The sequence below is a fragment of the Amblyomma maculatum genome, chromosome 4, assembly GCF_055883805.1.
Source record: "Amblyomma maculatum isolate TAMU_Amacu chromosome 4, ASM5588380v1, whole genome shotgun sequence".
Taxonomy (NCBI): Eukaryota; Metazoa; Arthropoda; class Arachnida; order Ixodida; family Ixodidae; genus Amblyomma; species Amblyomma maculatum.
The window spans coordinates 115,009,611-115,019,971 of record NC_139347.1 but is presented as its reverse complement, the minus strand read 5'-3'; the positions used below and the strand labels follow the sequence as shown (position 1 = coordinate 115,019,971).

At 46.4% G+C, this 10,361-nt stretch overlaps 1 non-coding gene across 1 annotated transcript; it reads left to right on the top strand.

Moving 5' to 3' along the window:
* Nucleotides 1–9,168: 9,168 nt before the first annotated feature.
* On the top strand, nt 9,169–9,240 carry TRNAP-AGG (transfer RNA proline (anticodon AGG)). The gene has a single exon. It is a non-coding gene; the product is annotated as a tRNA-Pro (tRNA).
* Nucleotides 9,241–10,361: the final 1,121 nt, after the last annotated feature.

Genomic DNA, 10,361 nt, shown 5'->3' with positions numbered 1-10,361 from the left:
GCCCTCGACGTGGTTCCTGGAAGGCCAATACAGTGTCTTTGCTGCCGAGGCACGGACCACGTCCGCAGGGAGTGCAAGGTGCCGCGGTGTTCCCTCTGCAGACGGTTTGGTCACGGTGATGCCGATTGCGTGCGAGCCTACGCTGCGGCAACTGCACCAGTAGTGAGGAAAGATCCGGTGGATTTTCGGATGGATGCAGCAAAGGCTGAAGACGCTGCTATGGGTACAGGCGGTGATGAAGCGATGGCAGAGAAGGAATATTCAGCGGTGCCTGCAAGGCAAGACGCTATGGTGACGGACAGCGAGACGGTATCTGTGACAGCTAGGATGATGCCAGAGAATGCTGTGAAGCCGTCTAAAGAAGGCGGAGGCCCACCTGGAGACAAAAATCCCGAACTAACGGACAGCAGTGGTGCCATGCGAAAGGACGACAGTGTAACCAGTGCTTGCGGTCCGGCAAAACGCACTCATGCTGAAAACGGCAACGAGGGAGACAACACGACCGTTAGTAACGCCGAGGAACCGCCCGCTAAAGCACTGCAGGGGCGACGCCCGTCCTTCAAGCCGCGGCCTAATGTCGCGACGGAAAGGAGGCTCGCCGACAAGCCCCCACCACAGCAGCGAGACATGGGCCCTACAATGACCCAGGCGCAAATGGTGGCGTCTAGCGAATCGATGGGCGCGAAAGGTAAGCACCATGCTTCCGGTCACTTCCTACCTAGTTAAAATGGATCCGGAGCCAGCCCTCAAATTTGCCACGATTAATGTGAGGGGCTTAGGTGGGAAGAAAAAGCAGAGCCAGTTGTTCCGCATGCTAACGGAGAAAGACATCGACCTTCTTGCTTTTCAAGAAACCAAGGTCGAAGGTGAGGAGGAGACCGGAGGTAAGGTGCAACGTTTCACGCCACGGTATTATGCGGTTGTCCGTCATGCGATTGGCACATCAGCCGGGTGCGTTCTCTTGGTTAAAAAGTTGCCTGGACTCGATATACAGTGGTATTGTTCTTGGCAGTCGGGTCGGTTTGTAATTTGCGATTATAGTTTCTGCAATATTCAGTGGCGCGCAATATGTATTTATGCGCCAAACTCGGTAGATGATAGGACGCCCCTTTTTACCAGCCTGCAGCAATATCTTAATTCTGATATGCAGATAGTGCTCATGGGAGACTGTGTTTTGAGTGCCCGTGACAAGATCAGCAGTAGAGCATTCAGAGATAGAAGTACGGATGTGTTGTGTCGTCTGATAGACTAATATGCCCTGGAAGACGTGGCTGAGTGTTTGGAGGGTGAACGAGGTGTTCAGTACACGCACTTTCAGGGTACGAGTCACGCCCGCCTCGATCGAATCTGTATGGGTACCAAAATGTCAAAAATATAGTGTTACGCCTGTGTCGTTCTCTGATCATTGCGTTGTTGAATGTGCTTTAGAGGCAAGGAAGCAAAGTAAAAGCTTTTCGTGGGACTTGTGGAAATTAAATTCAAACTTGGTAAGCGACGAAACCTTCACCGAGGGTGTAGTACGAATTATTAAGAACATAAAGAGCGAAGGCCTGAACAGTGAAATTGGGCTGCAGTGGGAACTGGCTAAGCAAAAAATAAAAATGAAGGCTATTGAACGGTCCACTTGTTTGCGACGCCAGGAAAGAGTACAAGAAATACAGCTAAGGGATGTGCTTGAAACAGTAACTGCGCAAGAATGCACAATGCCTGGCACATGCATCGAAGACATCCGTAAAACAAAGCAAAAGTTGGAGCTTATTGAAGAAAAGCGTTATCGAGGCGCGAGAGCGGAAGGTCTGCGTACAGGGGAAGCACCCACTAAGCGGGCGCTAGGTTTCGAGAAAGCGCACTCTCGACGCAATCAGATCAAAGAGATAGAATGGGCTGGTACTGTAGCAACAAATAACGATAGCATCCAGCATGCCTTTTTCGAACACTATCAGGCACTCTTTGCCCATCATGTGGCGGACTTGAATGGATTTAAAGACTAGTTTTTGCAAGCTATGCCACGGCTAAATAACGAGCGGAAAGAAAGCTTAGAGGGGCGATTACCCAAACAGAAGTGGAACTGGCTATCTAAAACTTAAACAATGGGAAATCCCCAGGCCCAGATGGCTTAAGCGCTGCATTTTACAAAATGTTTAAGAGAGGAATAACTCCTACAGGAACTAGAATGTATGAAATGGGATGTCATAGGGCTTAGTGAGGTTAGGAGGCCGAATGAGGCGTTAGTATACTGAAGGATGGGCACGTACTGTGCTATCGAGGTTTACCGGAGAGGCGAGAACTAGGAGTAGGTTTCCTTGTCAATAAGTATATAGCGGGTAATATCGATGAATTCTGTAGTATTAATGAGAGGGTGGCAGGCATCGTAATTAGGCTTAATAAGCGGTATAAACTGAAGGTTGTACAAGCCTATGCACCTACATGTAGTTATGATGACCAGGCAGTTGAAAGCTTCTACGAAGATGTAGAATCGGGAATGCGAAAAGTAAAGACGCAGTATACTGTACTAATGGGCGACTTCAATGCCAAGGTAGGGAAAAAGCAGGCAGGAGACAAGGCAGTAGGTGACTACGGCATTAGTTCTAGGAATAGCAGGGGGGAGTTACTAGTTGAGTTTGCAGAGCGCAATAACTTACGAATCATGAATACCTTCTACAGCAAACGGAAGAACCGGAAATGGACATGGAAAAGTCCGAACGGGGAGACTAAAAATGAAATCGACTTCATAATTTGTTCAACCCCCGCCATTATGCAAGATGTAGAGGTAATCGGGAAAGTGCCATGCAGTGACCACAAGATGGTGAGATCCCGAATTAGCCTAAATCTGAAAAAGGAACGCAACAGATTAGTAAGAAAGAAACCCATCTGCGAATTAGCGGTGAGGGGGAGGGCAGAAGAGTTCAGGATCTCGCTACAGAATAGGTATTCAGCTCTAACCGAGGATGGCGACATTACCCTAGAAGCAAGGAACAATAATTTCAGAGATATCATTACTGAGTGCGCGGTAGAAGTAGGCGGTAGGACAGTTAGAGAGGATACCGGTAAGCTGTCTAAGGAGACGAAAGATTTGATTAAGAAACGCCAGAGAATGAAAGCTTCCAATCCAACAGACCGGATCGATTTGGCCGAGATATTAAAGCTAATCAATAAGCGCAAGATGGCCGATATAAGGAAGTTTAACATGGAGAAAATTGAGCATGCTGTAAAGAACGGGGAAAGCGTTAAAGCGGTAAAGAAGAAATTGGGCATAGGCAAAAGCCAGATGTATGCGATAAGGGACAAGGCGGGCAACGTCATCATGAATATGGATAAGATAATCAAAGTAGCCGAGGAGTTCTATAGAAATCTCTACAGTAGCCAAAGTAGTCAGGACCGTAATGAGATTGGCGGTAGGGAAAAACATTCAGACGTTCCACCAGTGACGAAGGACGAGGTCAAGAAAGCATTAGAAACTATGAAAAGGGGGAAATCAGCTGGAGAGGATCAGATAACTACGGATTTGCTGAAGGACGGGGGGGGGGGGGGGATATCGTGTTAGAAAAACTGGCCACCTTGTATACGCAGTGTCTGGTGTCATCGACGGTACCGGAACCATGGAAAATGCAAACATTATCCTCATTCATAAGAAAGGGGACTCTAAGGACCTTAAAAATTGCAGACCAATCAGCTTACTGTCTGTTACGTATAAGGTATTTACTAAGGTAATCGCTGATGGAATTAGGACAACCTTAGACTTCAATCAAGCAAAGGATCAAGCAGGGTTTCTGAAACGGTACTCTACTATCGATCACATCCATACCATCAATCAGGTGATAGAAAAATGCTCGGAATATAACCAGCCCTTATACATAGCATTCATTGATTACGAAAAAGCATTTGACTCAGTAGAAATCTCGGCGGTGATGCAGGCATTACGAAATCAGGGGGTAGACGAGCCATACGGGAAAGTGCTGGAAGATATATACAGTGGCTGCAAAGCACCCATAGTTTTGCATAACGAAAGTAACAAAATTCCCATAAAGAAAGGTGTTAGGCAAGGAGACACAATCTCCCCAGTACTATTCACAGCTTGCTTAGAGGAAGTATTCAGAGATTTGGAATGGGAGCAGTTGGGGATAAGGGTAGATGGAGAATACCTCAGTAATCTGCGATTTGCTGATGACATTGCCTTGCTAAGCAACTCGGGAGATGAACTACAAATAATGGTTGATGACCTAGGCTTGAAAATCAATATGCAGAAGACTAAGGTAATGCTCAACAGCCTCGGGAACGAACAACAGTTTACATTAGGTAGCGAAGTACTGGAAGTAGTAGGCGAATATGTCTACTTAGGACAGGTAGTAATCTCAGATCCGGACCATGAAAAGGAAATAACAAGAAGAATAAGATTGGGATGTAGCACATTTGGCAAACACTCGCAGATTATGTCTAGCAGCTTACCGGTATCGCTAAAGAGGAAAGTATATAAGAGGTGCATCTTACCTGTACTCACCTATGGCGCTGAAACGTGGAGGCTAGCCAAGAGAGTTCTACTTAAGTTGAGGACAACCCAGAGGGCTACGGAACGAAAAATGGTAGGGGTAACATTAAGAGATAGGAAGCGTGCAGAGTGGGTCAGAAAAATAACTCAAGTTACCGACATTCTAGTGGAAATTAGGAAGAAGAAATGGACATGGGCAGGACATGTAGTGCGAAGAGAGGATAACCGATGGTCGCTTAGGGTAACAGACTGGATTCCAAGGGAAGGAAAGTGTAGCAGGGGGCGGCAGAAAGTTAGGTGGGCGGATGAGATTAAGAAGTTCGCAGGGGTCAAGTGGATGCAGCTAGCACAGAACCGGGTTAATTGGTGAAATATGGGAGATGCCTTCGCCCTGCAGTGGGTATAGTCAGGCTGATGATGATGATGATGATGAACTCCTATGCTGACGTTTTAATTTAATGAAGCCTACGATCGTAAGACGTTGCCTCCATCTTACGGGGTGTCTCACACTGTACTAATCCCTAAAACGGACGATGTACAAAAACACAAACAGGTTACAGCATTTAGGCCCATATCACTGACCAACGCCAATTACAAAATTTTTATGAAAGTGCTAGCTGCAAGGCTTCGGATGGTAATTAAAGAAATTGTTGGACCTCACCAAACCTGTGGGATTAAGGGGCGGTCAATAGCATCTAACATTCACAAGGCAAGGTGTGTGCTGGAGTGCTGTGACGCCATTGGTGCTTGTGTGGTTCTTCTTCAGTTAGACTTAGAGAAAGCATTTGACTGTGTGGCGCTTGACATTTTATTTTGTATTCTTCATCATGTTAATGTTGGTGAAGTGATCACTCAGGGCGTGGTTTTGGCGTACAGGAGTTGTACAACGAGGTTAATAGTTAATAAATCGTTGGGGGCCCCCATCAACGTGCAACGTTCTGTGCGCCATGGTTGCCCCCTCGGTTCTCTCCTCTTTTGCACTTACATAGAAACCCTGTGTATGCATATAATACGGAATGATGCTGTTAGAGGGTTTAAGTTACATGGGGGTGAGGTAAAGGTTCTCGCATATGCTGACGACGCGGCGGTGTTTGGTGATAGGCAGGACAGCATACCTAGCGCTGTTGAGGGGGTAAAACAATTCAGTAAGACAATGGGCAGTACAGTTAATTGGGCAGAGTGTGTGGGGTTCTGGCATGGAAAGTGGCCAGCGACGCCTGACATTTTCGCAAAGGTCACCTGGTACACGACCCCGGTGAAATACCTGGGGGTCCCATTAGAATGTTACAGAGACAGTGAATCGTATCGGACACAGCAAACGCAAGAAATCAGGGCAAAAGCTGAAAAATGGATAGGGTCGCACCTATCAATATTTGCGCGAGCCACCGTGTGCAGTTTGTTTTTCATTAGTAAACTTCGGTACGTGATGCAAGTGCTGCATTTTTCTCGCCTTAATGTTCAAAAGTTACATCGTATTTTTGCCGTTTTTGTGTGGGCCTCTAATTGGGAGAGGTGTACGCGTACAAATTTGTTCAGGAGAGTCAAGGATGGGGGACTGCGACTGGGGCATTTATTTGTAAAGCAGCTGGTCAGTAGATTTTTACTTTTTCGGAACTTGCAAGATCCTTTTTTGCGCACAGTGTGCCAAGCAAGGCTTAGGCGGGCTCTGCCAGATGTTGATTGCTACTGAATTCAATGCCGGTTCCACTTTTAGTTTCGTTAAGGAGATAGCCTCCAGCGTTAAATTCTTAAACGCCCGGTTTTCAAAAGAATATTTGAGTGCAGTGACCAGAAAGACGTTATATAAGACTGTGTGCGATGTTATTTTCGCTATTCCCTTGTACAGAACTTTGAACTGTGGAGGCCCGGGTGGCAACGTATTGAAAAGGGTAAAGCAAATGAAGCTATCACGGGGTATCAAGAACTTCTTCTTTAAACTACATGCCGCGACTTTACCAGTGAAAACCTTTCTGGAGGCAAAACAGATGTTTCTGCCATGGGGGTCACAGTGTCTTATATGCAAGCAACCTGAAACAATCAACCATGTATTTCTGCACTGCTGGGAAGGTTTCTTTTTTTGGGATGTGCTACAGAGGACGATCAAAAAAGAGCTTCCGTTAGACTCATATGGAATAATGTTCTTGCCAACAGAAAATGAGAATGCTTTCCCGTTTGACTTATTCATGCTGATGGGCATCCACAGTATTTGGCGCTCTCGTATGGCTGAGTATCATGGTGATCCGGACGCACGCCCAGCGCGAATGTATTTTCGGGAAAATATCCATAATTATGTAGAAATACAAAAGTTGCAGGACTGTGTTCCTGAGTGGCTACCAAGGCTAGAACCCTTGGTGACACTTGAGAATTTTAATATGACAAAGCCAGACCCGCTAGCCTGGGTTCGGCTACATTTGTAAAAGTGATGTACATAGCCTTCATGTTTTATTTTAATGTGTCGAAGACCGGCAATAAAGAACAAAAAAGGGCTCCTTGATCTAAGGGTATGATTCTCGCTTAGGGTGCGAGAGGTCGAGGAAAGTCGCCTGGGCCGGATGGTTTGAGCGCAGCCTTTTATAAAGCATTCAAGCTAGATCTGTCCCCATTGTTAGCTGCAGTATTTAACGAAGGCTATGAACTTGGTGCACTCCCTCCTTCGTTCGCATCCTCACACACAGTGGTAATTCCTAAGTCAAAGCAAACAAAGAAACTAAAATTTGTGACGTCATACAGGCCTATTTCTTTAACAAATGTGGATTACAAAATATTGATGAAAGTTCTGGCAGCCAGGCTACAGACAGTGATAAAACATATCGTTGGCTCCCACCAGACGTGTGGTATAAAGGGCCGGTCCATTACAACAAATATTCATAAGGCGAGGTGCGTGCTGGAATGTTGTGACGTTGCTTGCGCGAGGGTCGCGCTTCTTTAGCTCGACCTAAAAAAGGCGTTTGACTGTGTTCCGCATGATGCATTGTTTGCAATATTGGATTATATCAATGTCGGTTCTATTATCAGAGAGGACGTAGCCCTAGCGTACCAAAACTGCAAACGCGATTGATTGTTAATAAAGTACTAGTGGAACCCATAAATGTGCGGCGTTCGGTACATCTGGGGTGTCCCCTCAGCCCTCTTCTATTCTGCATTTATATCAAAACTTGATGCCTGTCTATTATGCAAAATCCATCTGTTCAGGGCTTTCAACTGTACATGTCTGAGGTCAAACTTTTGGCGTACGCTGATGATGTGGCAGTGTTTTGTGCGAGCAAAGAAAGTATTCGCGCCGCAGTTGAAGTTATGAAAGATTTTAGTGCGACCACAGGAAGTCCAGTAAACTGGGGAAAGTGCCTTGGCTTCTGGCACGGGGCGTGGACATCAACGCCTGACTTTTTTGCCAATGTTACATGGGTTACAAACCCCTTGAAGTATTTTGGCGTACCTCTACAATTCTATGAAGAGAGCAAGCCATTTCGGCGCGCCCAAGTTCAGGAAATACGGGATAAGGCTGACAAGGGGAAAGGAGTGCCGCTGTCTATCTTTGCACGAGCCACTGTGTGTAATCTATTTTTTGTTGCCAAGGGGTGGTACGTCATGCAAGCACTTCATTGTTCTAGGTTGAGTGTTCAACAGCTACACCGAATCTTTGCAGTGCTTGTACGGGCATCAAGCTGGGAAAGATGTAGTCGGGATAAACTGTTCCGGCCAATTAAAGACGGAGGTCTCCGGCTTGCTCACTTATTCGTGCGCCAGCTTGTAAACAGATTTATTCTCTTTCGCGACGTTACCGACCCCTTTTTGCGCACTGTGTGCCAAGTGAGGCTCGCGCGGGCGTTGCCCAATTTCGTTGTTGCCACGGAAAGCATGACAGGGCGTCTTTCTAGTTTTTTCAAAGAGGTTGTCAGCAGTGTTCGAATTCAGTCAGCTCGCTTCTCGACAGAATACTCAAGTTCAGTGAAAAAGAAGAACCTGTATAAAGCTGTTTGTGACGACTTCTTCTCTGTTCCTGTGTACAGAGCCTTGTATAGCGGCCGTCTAGGTCAAGGCTTACTGAAGCGTGTCAAAAGAATGCCAGTTTCTCCTGGGGTAAAGACGTTTTTCTTTAAGTTATATACAGCAACATTATCGGTACAAACGTTTTTTGAAAGCAAGGGCTTTTATCTGCCATGGGGTTCACTTTGCTTAGTATGTAAACAGCCAGAGACAATAGACCATGTATTTCTGCACTGTTGGGAGGGCGTCTATTTTTGGGGATGTGCTGCAACGAACTGTTAAAAAAGAATTACCGTTAGACTCATACGGGATCAGATTCCTGCCAACTGAAAATAATGATGGGATTCCACTTGATACGGTTATGCTAATAGGCCTGCACAGTCTATGGCGGTACAGAATGGCGGGTTTTCGCTGTGACCCTGACGCCCGCCCTGCAAGGCTCTACCTTCGCTAGAGTATACACGCATTGGTTGAAATGCACAAATTGAAGACCACTGTGCCAGACTAGATTTCAAGAGTCGAACCACTATGCGAGCTGAAGGAATTTTAACTTGACAAAGGCAACTCGTATGAGCCTGCCGGCTTCTGTATTAACAGTGTCATGCTTGTGGTAATCGCTCTGCTGTGAGCATTCCGTTTGTAGCGCGTTTTTGCTGGTTTTGTGTTGGTGATGACCGGCAATAAAGAAAGAAAAGGGCTCGTTGGTCTAGGGGTATGATTCTCGCTTAGGGTGCGAGATGTCCCGGGTTCAAATCCCGGACGAGCCCTGTCTTCATTTTCCTTGCGCTGGTGGCTGCCACTGCTTTTGCTAATCCCACGCTCATTTCGTAGCCTGCGTCGTTGGCTGACTTGCCGCTGCACTCATTCATGCACCATTAAACACTCAGGCAGAGAGCGCCTGTTAATTCTTCATTTATGGTTTGCCCCTTGTCAGATATGATAGAAATTCACTGAGCGACCCTATTGCGAAAACCAGTGCCACTGGGTGCTAGCGCTCCAGCGCAATACCTGATTATGGTCCCAGTATGACGCTGGAAACTGGGCGCACTGGGACGCGGCATACTGGGACGCTTCGCACTGGCGGCACTGTTCGCCCGGAGAAAAAAAGGCGTGGGATAAAAATTAAAAAGTAAGAAGTAACGAAACTAGTTAGGTACATAAAAAAACCTAAAAAAGTGAAAAAATATATTAGTGCACCAAGCGCGCGCCTCCAACTACGTTCCTAGGTGCTTATCAATTACTAGCTCAGCACGCTAACCACTCGGCCGAGAACTGGACTTTCCTGAAACATTTCTGCTTTTTATGTCATGAACCGCATTTATAAGGCTGGGACTTCATGTTTCGCAGTCTACAGGCCATTGCTCTAACAATTGCAACTTCTTGATCATTTTAGCTTGCTGTCTGCTCTCACGACTTGCAACTAATGTTCTGGGTGCCTATGCGCGCTTTTTTGTGCACTGGAATCATTTTAACATGTGGAGTTCGACATCGCTGGCAAATTTACCAACGCCGGCTCTTGGGTGGTGCTCTGCTGCCGTAGGCGCAATGTTCGCTGAACACGGAGCTTTAGTAGAAGCCTTCAAGGAAAAAAGTGCGACCAAGCTTCAATACCGGCAAGCGCCGCAGCGATGACCCTAATTGCGTGTAACTAAACCTTATTTGTATGTAAACATTGCGGGAAGCGTTGCGATGACCGAGGGCTCGGCTGCTTAATACGCAGAGTAAGAAGGAGCGCAAATGCTTGAGAAACACGCCAAATGTTATGTATTACAAGCTATGTTGTTGCTTTTTCTCTCATGGGCCCATCGCTCGATAAGCTACTCGCTTCCTGGTTTTAGTTTTTCTTTCTGCTGTTTATACTGGGCCGTGGTGCAGGCTACGCTCTCAT